The sequence below is a fragment of the Herpailurus yagouaroundi genome, unplaced genomic scaffold (genome assembly GCF_014898765.1).
Source record: "Herpailurus yagouaroundi ecotype Mexico unplaced genomic scaffold, PumYag 186, whole genome shotgun sequence".
Lineage (NCBI taxonomy): Eukaryota > Metazoa > Chordata > Mammalia > Carnivora > Felidae > Herpailurus > Herpailurus yagouaroundi.
In genome coordinates this window covers 31,689,796-31,703,285 of record NW_024412417.1, presented here as the reverse complement: position 1 = coordinate 31,703,285, position 13,490 = coordinate 31,689,796, and the positions used below count along the sequence as shown (strand labels likewise).

The 13,490-nt window shown below is 45.5% G+C and overlaps 1 long non-coding RNA gene across 2 annotated transcripts in view; it reads right to left on the bottom strand.

Moving 5' to 3' along the window:
* Positions 1-1,721: 1,721 nt before the first annotated feature.
* LOC121042920 (uncharacterized) overlaps positions 1,722-13,490 on the bottom strand; it is a 16,181-nt gene continuing 4,412 nt past the window's right edge. Inside the window, exons 2-3 of one of the 2 annotated variants that reach the window (XR_005796528.1) lie at positions 10,530-10,660; positions 1,722-2,444 (exon numbers count right to left, since the gene is read on the bottom strand). This is a non-coding gene — a long non-coding RNA (uncharacterized LOC121042920). Of the gene's footprint in view, positions 2,445-5,069; positions 5,436-10,529; positions 10,661-13,490 lie in introns of those variants that run through there. The other variant, XR_005796529.1, reaches the window with a different exon arrangement.

The window sequence follows — 13,490 nt, the reverse complement described above, 5'->3', positions numbered from 1 at the left end:
CTCCCCAGCGGTGCAACAATCCAGGGGAGAAAAGCCCTCCAACTGTCTGCAGGCGTTGCTGCCTTTTCCCCGGATTCTGTTTCAAAGGCATAAAAGCCTTGGTTTCAAACATTCAGTCGGTGCCTGGTCTTTTTCACTTTTTTTCCTTTGCCTTTAGTTTCTATTGAGATTCTCCTAGGTTTTTCTTGTTGGATGCCTCCTACTGTTCAGCATCAGCATCAAATATTAGGCAGGTGCTGTATAGCCTTATCAGCTACTAGATTTGTATCAAAGGAGCTCATCAAGTACCGGTTTGGGCGTGGCACCGTATGAGCCTCTCTGGAAGGGAAGTCAGACAGATGGGAGATCTCTTGGGGCAGGCGCACTTGGCAGTTGTGGTCGCTACCTAGCAGGGCTATCTTGATCCCCGCCAGGACTTTGATTGCTACAAAGGTTCTGCTGGCTCCTAAGTTCGGAGGGCTGTGTGGTTTGAGGACCTCAGAATTAGGCCTGGAGTGTGACATCGGCCATCAAGACAGGCCCCGCTCTGTGATAGAGGCAGTGGGGGATGGTGGTCCAGCACATGGGTTTTGGCATCTGACAGGCAGCCGTAGGTGTGCATCTGGACTCTCCCACTTAGGGGGCCCCTGGCTGCGGAGCCTGATCTTCTGAGGCCTGAGTTTCTCATCTGACACCTGGGTCACAGTACCATTCTCAGAGCTTGTGGTGAGAATGTAACACCTGCCATTTATTGAGCTGCTGCTATGTCCCAAGTACCGTGCTACGTTCCAGGGGTTTTCAGATTTAGTTCTTCTAGCAAACCCATGGAGCAGGTATTGGTTTTTTGTTCATTTTACAGATGAAGAAATTGAGGCTTAGAGAGGTTAGATAATATGCCCGGATGTGGATTCTAGTACTTTGCCCCACAAGCTGCCTGGCCCAGCCGTCTCCATGTGGGTACTCACTCAGGTGAGGATAGGGAAGGGGCTTCTGGAGCATGTGGAGTGGGGGCGTGGGCAGCTGAGAGTCCTCCCCTGGGAAGCTACGAGGTGGCAGGAGCTGGGACTGGGTGTGAGCTAAGGCTCCAGGCCTCTGAAGCATGCTCCATCGTCCCATCCAACTTCACTTGCAAAACACATACTCAGGGGTGGAATTTGAGAACTTCAAGATGGTGACTGCAGAGCATTAAACACCAGGCACGGGGCCTCTGCGGGTTGGGCCTATGTGACCACACCAGGCAGATGTTCACAAAGCTGGCACTATTTTAAATGCTTTTTATGGCATAAATATTTCTAAAGTGAGAAGCACGCTTCTGTGCGTGTGTGTGTGTGTGTGTGTCTTGTATGTATTGAGTTTCCTAAACTGGGGGTGGACTCATCTACATGGATGTGTGTATTTTTTTTAAATTAATTTTTATTTATTTATTTATTTATTTTATTTTTTTTCAATATATGAAGTTTATTGTCAAATTGGTTTCCATACAACACCCAGTGCTCATCCCAAAAGGTGCCCTCCTCAATACCCATCACCCACCCTCCCCTCCCTCTTGGATGTGTGTATTTTATTTTATTTTATTTTACTTTTTAACGTTTATTTATTTTTGAGACAGAGAGAGACAAAGCATGAATGGGGGAGGGTCAGAGACAGAGACACACAGAATCTGAAACAGGCTCCAGGCTCTGAGCTGTCAGCACAGAGCCCGACGTGGGGCTCGAATTCACGGACCGCGAGATCGTGACCTGAGCCGAAGTCGGACGCTCAACCGACTGAGCCACCCAGGCGCCCCTGGATGCGTGTATTTTAAAACACAGCAGCAGCTCAGCCTGTGTGACTCGGGGGAAGCGAGTGGAGTGTCTGGCAGTCTGCATACACAGAGTCTCTGCTGTCTGTTCGGTCGCCACACCAGGGACTCCTGGGCATGCAGTGCTCCTTCCTGCCCGGTTTGAAGAATGTTTGGTTCATACCTTCCTTGGGAGAGAGAATAGTGCTGTGGCTAATAGCTTCCATTCCAAGGGCTCCAAATACTTGGGTTATTGACCAAGCTCATGACTCTGCAGCTTTCTTGCCACTTGACCTCAGGCCAAATACTTAACTCTTTTGAACCTCAGTTTTGCCATCTGTAAAATAGGCATATGGTGTCCATCTCCTAGGACTCTTTGAGGATTATAGAGACAAGGGCACGAAAAGCACCCAGCACGGTACGTGGCATATATTGACCATTCAATAGGTGTTGACCACTGTTATCATTCCTGAGTTTAAGAACAGTTACAGAACTTAAAAAGTGACGTGTGTGTAGGTAGTTAATGATCAAAATGGAACGGTACCAAGTATAAGATGAATGGATGAATTCTGAGAATGTTTCTCAGTAGTTTATTATCTAATAGTAATGCTTGAGATGAGTTCATCATTTTATAGTTCACAAAGCATTGTCTTACACATAATTCCATTCTAGGAGCACAACAGCCCTGCAAAGTAAGAAGAGCAAGAAATCCATTGTCCTGTTTTACAGATTGAAAAACTAGAGGCCCAGAGATTAAACCCAACTTATGTTAATGGGTAACATACTGTGTGACAATGTGTTAGATTTGGGGATAAAAATGGGTAAGAGTTTTTTTCCTGCCCTTTTGAAGAAATTGTGGGTCAGGGGAGCCTAGAGCAGGCTTGTAGGAGGGCGCTGACCTTAAGGTAATGTATCTGTCAGGATAGATCAGGTGATGGTGGCAGAAATAGTAATGATGAATTTCCGTGGCTTAAAAAAAAATGAAGATTTATTTCTCATTCATGCTATTGGTCCATCATGGGTCAGCTGGTGGCTCTGCTCCCCTAATTTCACTCCAGACAGGACAGATAGAGCAGCCTCAGGTTGGATCTTTGCTTCTTGTTGTGGCAGAGGAAACGGATCTGAGATTGGGAGGGTCTCACACCAGCAATCAAATTCTCCACTCATGGGCCAACCTTTTAATATGGTTGCACCCCACCACAGGGGGCAGGGGAGGAAGTAAAATTCCACTACGAGCCCAGAAAGCAGGGAGCTGGAAATATTTGGTGAACAGATGAATAAGGACTCCAGGTGGGTAGGCTCTGAAGGACGGCTAGAGATCAGGTGAATATTGGCGGGGTGGGTTTGGTGGGGAGAGTCGAGGGATGAAGAAGATGAAGGGCAGCCGTAAAGACATGGAGGCTGGTGGGGGGATGGGAAGCAGTGGGGGAGGCGAGAAGCTGTGAAAGAGACGGAAGCAGAAATGCACAAGGTGCAAGGGTGGAAATAGTGAGTCTGCCGGTCTGGCTGGAAGAGTCTGATTCAGCTCCTATTGTGTATTAAACGCTGGGGATGCAAAGAAGAAAAAGCATGTTGCTTACCTTTGAACAACCTACGGTCCGATAGAAGAGCTAGATTTTGTACATGGCACAAAGGGAATCAAAATATAAGAACAGCCGGTGCCATTGCCAGGTACTCTTCCAGGATCTGTATGTATTTGAACTCATGTCATCGACATTGTAGCTTAGTGAGGTAGATGCTGTTATTATCCCCATTTTATGGCTGACATAACTGAGGCATGGAATGGCTAATGGATAGCAGAGATGGGCTTCCAATCCAGACACTCTTAGTCCAGTTTCTGTGTTCTTAATCTTAAAGCTTCACTCTACTGGTTTTGTTTGTTTGTTTGTTTGTTTGTTAACTTGTGAGTTGGGGCTGTGCCAATAATCTTGGACGGGAAGTAGTTTTGCCTGGAGATCCAACATGATAGATTGTTATTGGCTGCTTGGAGCTCCATGTTGGGAAGGTTCCCAAGACCAAGCTGGGACTCAGGGAGGAAGGAATGATGTGATTAATTAGTAATGCCTGCCATGGCAGGAGAGGTGGTATTGTCAGCATAATATCTTTGGTAACCCTGGTCCATTTAATGCCTAGAGCAAAGTGGATTGACTCAATTTACTAACAAATAAAGTCAAAGCCAGACAACTGTTTCATTGACTGTTTTCCTCACTTTTCAACCTCTTTTCTTACTTCAAGGCGCTATCATATTTATGGCAGCGTAGGTATTCCTTGTTTGAACAGTTAGCTTTCTTTTCTGGAGATTAATGTTTAAAACATCAAAACTATAACCCTTCAGGCAAACATAACAACTTAGTTGTCAAAACAACAAAAATATCAGCCATGGCAAATGTTCAGTCCATTGCTCCCCTGGTGTAGTCATCAGCTGGGGTGGCATGGCAGTGATAATAATTTAAAAAAGGATTCGAATTGTTGGATCCAATTTCTGTGCAAGGAAGAATCCATCAGCTAACTTAGGGAATTGAGCCATGAGAGAACCCAGCTGCAGCATGCGTCATCAGTGGAATTTCCTGCCTGGAAATGTTGTAGGGCTTTCCCCTGCAGGGAAAGTTCTAGGAATGTTGCCCCCCCGCCCCCCAGCTCCCTTTTCTTTTCTTGACTTTTCTTTCCTGGGTACCACTCTATCTATGCCCAGCCTTTCGTTGCTTTCCTATTATTTCCTGCACATTCCTGGGGATAGATCCCAAACTCAGCTGCACGGAGACATGAAGAGAACTAAGAGCTGAGAGCTCAGATGATAAATAGGTTTCCTCTCCTGGGCCAGCTCTGATCAATTGCTCATGGCTACCAAAATGCTGAGTTGAGAAGGTTTGCAATGGACTCAGCCTGAGAGCATACAGGGATTTATCAGTGATGCGTCTGCCGTGAGTGTGGGTGAGGGACAGTAATGTCTGTAGGCTTCTACTGGGCCTGCCGGGATGGAAAGCCCGCACTGTTCCTACAGATGTGAGAGAGTGAGCTTGGGGTCCGGCCTGAGGAAATGCTCGTTCAAGTCCTGTCTCTTCTCTTTCTGTGTGAATCTTGGATTCACTCGAGGAAAACTCGAGTAAAAATGATCCTCCTTATGGAGTGCTTATAAGTGTTGTAGGGATGATGCACATCCAGTCAATAAATATTTGTGAAGCACGCTGTAGGTTGCTGGAGGTACGATGAGGGGTACGCCATGGACGTGGTTCCTGCCCGCACAGAGCTTATAGTCTAGTGGGGGATATATTTGTTTTCTATTGCTGTAACAAAGTATCAGAAATTTAGAGGCTTTGAAAGTATACATTGTTATATCACATTTCCTGTGGGTTAAGGGTCTGGACACAGCTTAGCTGGCTCCTCTGCTCAGGGTCTTGTAAGGTTGCACTCAAGGTGTCCACTGGGTTCGTTCTGATCTGGAAGCTTGATTGGAGGAAAGTCTGCTTCCAAGCTTCTTCAGCTTGCTGGAGGAGTTGACTTTCTTATCACGGTAAGACTGTGGGCCTCGGTTTTGGCAGGCCGTCAGCTGCATTCCATCTGCAGGCCATAGAGGCCGCCCATGATAACGGGGGCCTACTTGCAGCTCCTTGCCATGGCGGCTTCTTCAACACGGCTTGACTTCATCAAGCCAGCCAGCAGAGTCTCCTGCTCCAGTCTGCCGAGATGGAGTGTTATGTAAGCTAATACAGCCTTGGGGGTGATATCCCTTGACCTTGTCTATTCTACTGATTAGAAGCAAGTCACAGGTCCTGGCTATATAGTCAAGGGGCAAGGGATTATACCAAGGCATAGAAAACCGGAAGTGGGAGTCATTGGGGTCTCTCTACCACAGAGATGTGCAAACAAGAGTTCATTTATAAGACAGTGTGTATATAAGGGAGACGTATACACAAGAATGGCAATAGTGTCATAATTGCTTAGAGTATAGGAAAGTACATATTGGGGGCACTCAAACAGTGTCAGGGTTGTTAGGACTTTGTGGAGGAAGTGATTAAAAAAATTTTTTTTATTATGTTTATTTATTTCAGAGAGAGAGAGAGAGAGAGAGAATGAGCAGTGGGGAGGAAGAGACAGGGAGACACCGAATCCGAAGCAGGCTCCAGGCTCTGAGCTGTCAGCACAGAGCCTGATGTGGGGCTCAAACTCACTCACTGTGAGATCATGACCTGAAACAAAGTCTGACACTTTACTGACTGAGCCACCCAGGCACCCCATGGGAAGTGACTTTTTAAGCTGAGACCCAAAGGATGACTGAAGTTAGCCATATCCTAATATACTATCCAGATGTTACTTCTTTTCATTACCATGTACCACCCAGAATTGTATCAAGTCTTCAGAGAAGGTCTTTCCAGCACTTAGAGCGAGACCCTTTTCAGACTTGCTCTGGGATCTTTTGTTAATGCACCCCAAAGAGCATCAACTCCTGGGCCCAACTGTCACCAGATGGCAAGGAGAGGAGTACCAGGAGCACCAGGCTGAGTGGGTGATGGTGGGTCAGGAATGGGATTCTAGGGATTCTCTGTGCAGCTAGCGTCAGTTCCCACTGATCATCCCTCGGAAGGAAGGGAAGCTGATGAGGTGTTCTAGGACAGAATGAGGAAACCCCTCTCGGTTTCAGATTGGGCCTGTGGTTGAAGAATCGATGGCCGAACCAAAGCTTTTCCCATTCCGTGTAGATCTCTTTAGAAATAATGAGAGCATTGACAGTTGTCATCCAAAGTCTTGTTCCAATTTGTTAAGCTTTTAGTAGACCTTACTTGCTATTATTGAGAATAATGCATCATCGTTTTGAATATTTGCTGTGTGACAGGTAACAGCTAAGCCCTAAGTGCTTGAGCTGGATTATCTATCTCAAGAAGCAGCTTTCTCCGTGGCTTCTAACTCATGAAATTCTGCTGGCCAGATTGTCTTCCCTTTTCCTTGCTGCCTATTAAAATTCTCCTCATCCTACATGCTGCATCTGAAGTCCCACCCCTTCTCAGAAACTGGCCATGAGCACTCCAGTGCATATGATCCCTACTGATAAGTTTATCACCCCCTTACCCTCTGTCTTCCATCACCTGTAACGAGAATCATAGCATTCGGGAGCTCTGTCTCACCTGTCGCTTTCTAGATGTACTTCTACCTTATGATCTGTCCCCGCCAGACGGTCTGACCACAATCACCCTGGTCTCTGTCTACAATTCCTGCATCCCTCTGCTCCATCCCGGGCAGTGCAGACAGACTGGATTTTCTAAAGTTCCACCTTGGTTGTGTCACTTTATTATCACTCAAAAACTTCTAGTATCTAATCTGTAATCCACACCAATTTCCCTTTGTTTCCCCCCAACTGTGGAGCTTGAACTCACGATCCCAAGATCAAGAGTCACGTGTTCTACCAACCAAGCCAGCCCGGTGTCCTTAGCCCACACCAGCTTCACTTCTTGGAGTTTACCCCAGACATATCTGCCCATGTGTGAAATCACAACTGCTGTTCATACTGAGTGCTGTATCACTGGCAGGAGCAGCAAATCTGAAGCAACCAGCATATTCATCAATAAGGGCTTGGCTAATAAGGGCTGGAACATTTTAACTGTGGTTTTTAAGCCTGGTTGCACTTTCAGGTCACCTGGGTATGGTATATTAGGATGATCTGAAAGTCTCTGCCACTTCTCCCATTGAGAGGTAGAGTCTAATTCCCCCTCTCTTAAACAGGGATAGTCTCTTGTTTAGGGACTTGCTCAACCAATAGAAGGGGATCAAATAGGTCGTCTGAGATCTCAAAGGCTAAGTTTGAAGAAGCTTTGTAGCTTTTGCATTGACTCTTGGAGCTTAAGCTCTGGGGTGAGCCAGCTGCCATTGTAAGACGTCTGACTAGCCTGAGACTGCCATTCTTTGAGGAAGCCCAAACCAGCGGCATGAAGACAGGCGGTGGGTGGAGAGGGAGGAAGGGAGGGAGGGAGGGAGGGAGGGAGGGAGGGAGAAAGAAAGAAAGAAAGAAAGAAAGAAAGAAAGAAAGAAAGAGACACAGAGAGAGAGAGAGAGAGAGAGAGAGAGAGAGGTCCATTCAGCCCCAGCTGTTACAGCCATCCTAGCCCAGGCACTAGGCATGTGAGTCAGGAATCGTTTTTAGATATTTCAGCCTCTGCAGATATGATGTGGATAGTAACCAAGCATTCCAACTGATGTCAAAATCAAAGCCCCAGATACACGGCTCCAATCAAACCATTCCTGCCATCTCCCAGCCATCCAAGTCACCCCACCAAAGCCCCCCATCACTGTGGAGCAGAGACAAGCTGTCCCCACTGTGCCCTACAAGAATTCTTGCTCCCCCCCCCAAATTGTGAGCATAACAAAATGGTCATTGTTGTATGCTTCTAACCTTTGAGGTGATTTATTGCAGAGAAAAGATAACTGGAACTCCTGGGGATCTTTCAAAATCTCCCTAGGCCATTCTAATGAACAACCATGAGAAGAATCACCAGTCCATAAAATTAAATGCTATTGTATCCATTTGAAATGAATAAAGAAGCTCTCTTTGGAGATGCCTGGCTGGCTCAGTTGGTAAAGCATAGGACTCTTGGTCTTGGGGTTGCGAGTTCGAGACCCACATTGGGTGTAGAGATTATTAAAAAATATAAATAAACTTTTTAAAAAGCTCTCATTGTCTTGCTCTGGTGTGATATCCAACTTGTATTGCTGAGTAGTAGTTAGAAAGTCACCAAGACAATTTTTATACTATGTTACCATGTGTGTAAAGGAATTATGTAGGCATGGATTATGTCTGAAATAATATATAAGAAAGTGGTAAGTAACATTTGTTGCTCCCATAAAGGGGAACTGGATGGCTGGTGATCTGAGGAAAAACTCTTTATACCCAATGATAGCTTTCATATTTTAAAACATGTAAATGTACCAATTTAAGGTTAAAGAAATTCTGCCTGTCGCTTACCAAATTCTTTAGCCTGATCTGACCTCAACCTCCTCAACCTTCATTTCTGGGCTTATTACTCACTCCTCTTATTTTACACTAAAAACTGGTTATGTTAAGCAGAATAATGCCTCAGTCTCCCGAGTTGTCCTAATTCCTGGAAACTGGGAGTGTTATACAACAAAAAAGACTTTGCAGATGTGATCCAATTAAGTAGTTTGAGATGAGGACGTAATCCTGGATGATGTGAGTGGGTGCAGGGTAATCGCAAGGGTTCTAGTGAGTGAGAGAGGGAAGTAGAAGTCAGAGAAGGAGATCTGGGGAAGGAAGTAGAGGTCACAGGGATGTGATTGCTGACTTTGAAGATGAAGGAACGGGGACCCTCTGAGGCAGGGGATGTGGGTGGCCTCTGGGAGATGGAAAAGGCAAGAAGACAGATCCTTTCCTCCCCTAGGGCCTCCAGAACAAACACAGCACCTTGAGTTTAGCCTAGTGAGACCCATTTCAGACGTGTGACCTCTAGAACTGTAAGATAATAAATTTATGATGTTTTAAACCACTAAATTTGTGGTAATTTGTAACAGCAGCCATAGGAAATGGGACACACTGGTGTTTCTCCAGATGGTGTTCAGAGAAATAGGCCTTTTGAGGGAATATTAATGAAAATAATAAAAAGGTTCTCCAAAGCAAAAAAAAACAAAAAAAACAAAAAAAACACAACGAGTTATAATAGTTTTTAGACATTTTTTTAAAAATTTTTTAACGTTTATTTATTTTTGAGACAGAGAGAGACAGAGCATGAACGGGGGAGGGTCAGAGAGAGAGGGAGACACAGAATCTGAAACAGGCTCCAGGCTCTGAGCTGTCAGCACAGAGCCCGACGCGGGGCTTGAACTCACAGACCGCGAGATCATGCCCTGAGCTGAAGTCGGATGCTTAGCCGACTGAGCCACCCAGGCGCCCCTAGACACTTTTTTTTTTAGAGAGAGCATGCGAATGGGGGCAGGACATAGAGGGAGAGAGAGAGAGAGAGAGAGAGAGAGAGAGGGAGACGGAGAGAGAGGGAGAGAGAGAGAGAATCTTAAGCAGGCTCCATGCTCAGCCCAACATAGGGTTCCATCCCACCTCCCTGAGATCATGACCTGAGCCAAAATCAAGAGCCAGATGCCCAACCAACAGAGACACCCAGGCCCCCCAACATATTGTTATAGTTTTTAATCAAGTTAAATGAGGTATAATTTACACATAAAATGTACAGCAAAATGTTTACATTCTGTGTACAGGTCAATGAATTTGACGCATATGTACATCCATGTAACCTACCATCCCAATCAAGATATAGAACATGTACATTACCCCAAAATGTTTTCTTGTGCCCCTCCCTATCCCCACCACCTGTCTCAAGTAACCATCAACTTGCTTTTTTCACTAGACAAATTATTTTTTCTTAAGTTTATTTATTTTGACAGAGAGAGAGAGAGAGAGCATGCGTGCATGAGCAGAGAAGGGCAGAGAGAGGGAGAGAGAGAATCCCAAGCAGGCTCCCTGCTGTTAGTGTGGAGCCTGATATGGGGCTCGATCCCACGGACTGTGACATCATGACCTGAGCCAAAATCAAGAGTCAGACGCTTAACCGACTGAACCACCCAGGCGCCCCTAGACAAATTATTTTTAACTGCAGGGCTTCTCAGGATCTTTAATATGTCAAGAGAATTGTGAGACATGCTGTGACAGGGGGTTGAATCTCCAGACTTTTCTGATCATGGATCCTTTCGTTCTGGAACAGCTCACAGGATGATGGGCTGTCACAACACACCTGAAAAATGCTTTCCTGCTCACCTGCTCAGCTCAGGCATTTCCTCCCTCGTTCAGTGCCCATCTCTATCTTTCAAAAATGTTTTCATGGTTGAGTGCCTCCATGGAGTAGACGTTTCTCTCTGCTAAGTCTTGTATTCTTTGTTCCATATCTCCTGTAGCACGCACATGGCATAATGGTTAATATTATAGCAATATTATATTTGCATTATAGATACATGGTCATATAGTCTTTTCTGAGGGCAATGGGTGCTATTTGCTTTACTATTACATGATTACCAGGAAATGCTCAAGTGTTCATCAGGGAGTCAAAGAAGATATGCTCCAAGGTAACTCTCAAGCTGCCCTAGATTTGGAGCCTTCACTTGCTAAAACATTTTTAAACTCCGCTTCACTAACCCATCGCTATGTGAGTTTAATAGGCTATGGTGAATGACTCCCTCATCTTCTTACCCCACATCCAGCCCCAACACATTCCTGAGTACTGTGGATTTCACTTCTGAATGGTCTCTCCCATCCTTAGCTTCCTTTCTATGCCCTCTGCCGCTGCCCTTGTCCAAGTTCTTATCATGTCACACCTGCATTATTACACTGGCCTCCTGGCCATTTCCCATCCTCAGCCTTGTTCCTCCTCTCATCTATGTTCCATTGTAATGCCAGGATCCTGATCTTGTTCTTCTGCCTAAAAACCTGAACACAGTCGCCCATGGTTTATAAGATCACGTGGGAAGGGCTAGCGTGGCAAACATAGCCCTCCCCACGTGGGACCTTTGCCTCTTAAGCTTCATCTGCTGTTCTGCTTTTCCATGTACCCTCCATTCCAGTGACTGTGGCTCCGCACAGCTTCATGGATACACGATGCCCTTTCAAGATGCCACGTTGTTCCTTCAACGTGGGATGCCCTTCCCCTTCTCCATCTGGCAAATGTCTCGTCATTGGAAGACATTCCAAATATCACCCCAGGAAGACTTCCCATCTTCCCAAGGTGCAGTGAAAACTTCTGCTTCATTACCCGTCAGTGGTAACTGCATACACGTCTTTGGCAGAGCTCGTGTCTAATTGCATCACAATTACAATGTATTGGTTTAGATACCGTCTCCCTCACTATAATATGAATCGTGTGAAACACAAATGACCCCCTTTATCCTTGCATCCCCAGCTCTTAGCACAGTGCCTAGCAAAACATATCTGTGACTAATAACGGCTAACGCTTAATGAGCTTTTACTATGTGCCTGGGCACTGCACTAAGTATCTTTGTGGGTGAGCTTGATTATTTCACTTATTTCTCACACAGCCCTGTGAGGAACATTGTGTTAATGTTTCTGTTTTGCAGCAGAGAAAAATGAGCCTTGGCGTAGTTAGAAACTTTCTGGTACAGCTATTTCTGTGTGTTTCATAAAACTGGTAACTGGTAGAACTTCTACTGGAACCTGGATTTATCCACTTGTTGTCCTTTTTTGTTTAAAAACTGTTTATTTATTTATTTTGAGAGACAGAGAAAAAGAGAGAGGGAGAGAGGGAGAGAGAGAGAGAGAGAGAGAGAGAGAGAGAGAGAGAGAGAGAGAAGGGGAGACAGAGACAGAGAGGGAAAGAATCCCAAGAAGGCTCTGCACTGTCAGTGCAGAGCCCAGGGCGGGGCTTGATCCCACCAACTGTGAGATCAGGACGCCAGTCAAAATCAAGAGTCAAATGCTTAACCAACTGAGCCACCCAGATGCCCCTATCCATTTTTTTTCTCCTAATATGAGCTATTAGTATTCCCTGAATGAATACATGAACAGTTATTTGAATATTTAAAATGTGTATCTTCAAGCAGCAGACCAGGACCATTTCCTTGGCTTGGTAAAGGGAGAGGAAGCCTCTGGGCAGAGGCGTTAACACGAGCAGAGCCTGAAGAGAAGGGGTGCAGACTCAGAGAAGTGAGAACACGTACCCCAGGATGCAGAGTAGTAAGTGGCCGAGTCAGGATTTGAACTCATGTAGGTTTCCAGTATGGGGTCCCTGAAGCTTGGCTTCTGCTTCCAGCAGCCCCCATCTCCAGGGAAATTCCAACACTAAGCATTTCTGGTTGTAGGTTCAAGCAGTCAAGAGGGAGCCCCCTGTTCCCTGGGGAAGGCCGCTCCTATCTTCACTGCCAACCCCCCGCTCTCTCCTCGTCTCCACTTGACGCTGAATGTGGCTGGAGAAAGACAGCTGCTGTGTCACCAGGAGGAATCCGTGCTACTTAACAAGCACACGCTTCCCTGGTCTGTTCACTCTTCCAGCCGTTTCAAACCCTACCCTCTCTGCTATACCTCTAGTATTCTCTCTCTCTCTCAACTCATGAACTTGACTCCTATTACAAGGAGAAATCTTAAACCCTACAGGAAGCCTCTGGGAGCTTTGCTGCTTTATTTACCAGCTTACACACATTGGGCACATGTGTTCTACCTTCCCTCATATTAGTGGTCAGACTCTATACTCCCCTACTGGACTGGCCTCTGTTGTGTCCTCTGTCTCATCCTCTTCCACTGATGAGAACATACATCATCAGCAATTCTTCCCTCTCCCTCGATCAATCATCAATGGGTCACTCTCGTCCACATACACACATGCTGTGATTTCTGCTCCCTGGGGCTTTGCATGTGCCATTCCCTTTCCTTGCCATGCTGTTCCAGGAAATATTTGCAAAGCTTGTCTCTGTTTCCTTTGGATCTTTGCACAAGTATCCTCTCCTGACCATGATGTTGAAGAGTGCAAAAACTGCAGAGCTACGATCTCCTTTACTTTTGGAAGTAAAAAGAAGGAAAAATGTGAAAACAAAGGAAAGATTTAATTTTTTTTTAAAAAAGTGCAAAAATGTCACCTTCCCTATCCTGTTTTAATTTTTCTTCATAGTATTTACCACCACCTGACATGCTATAGACTAGTCATTTGATCTTCCAGGGCAGGGTTTTTCTTTTTCTTTTTCTTTTTCTTTTTCTTTTTCTTTTTCTTTTTCTTTT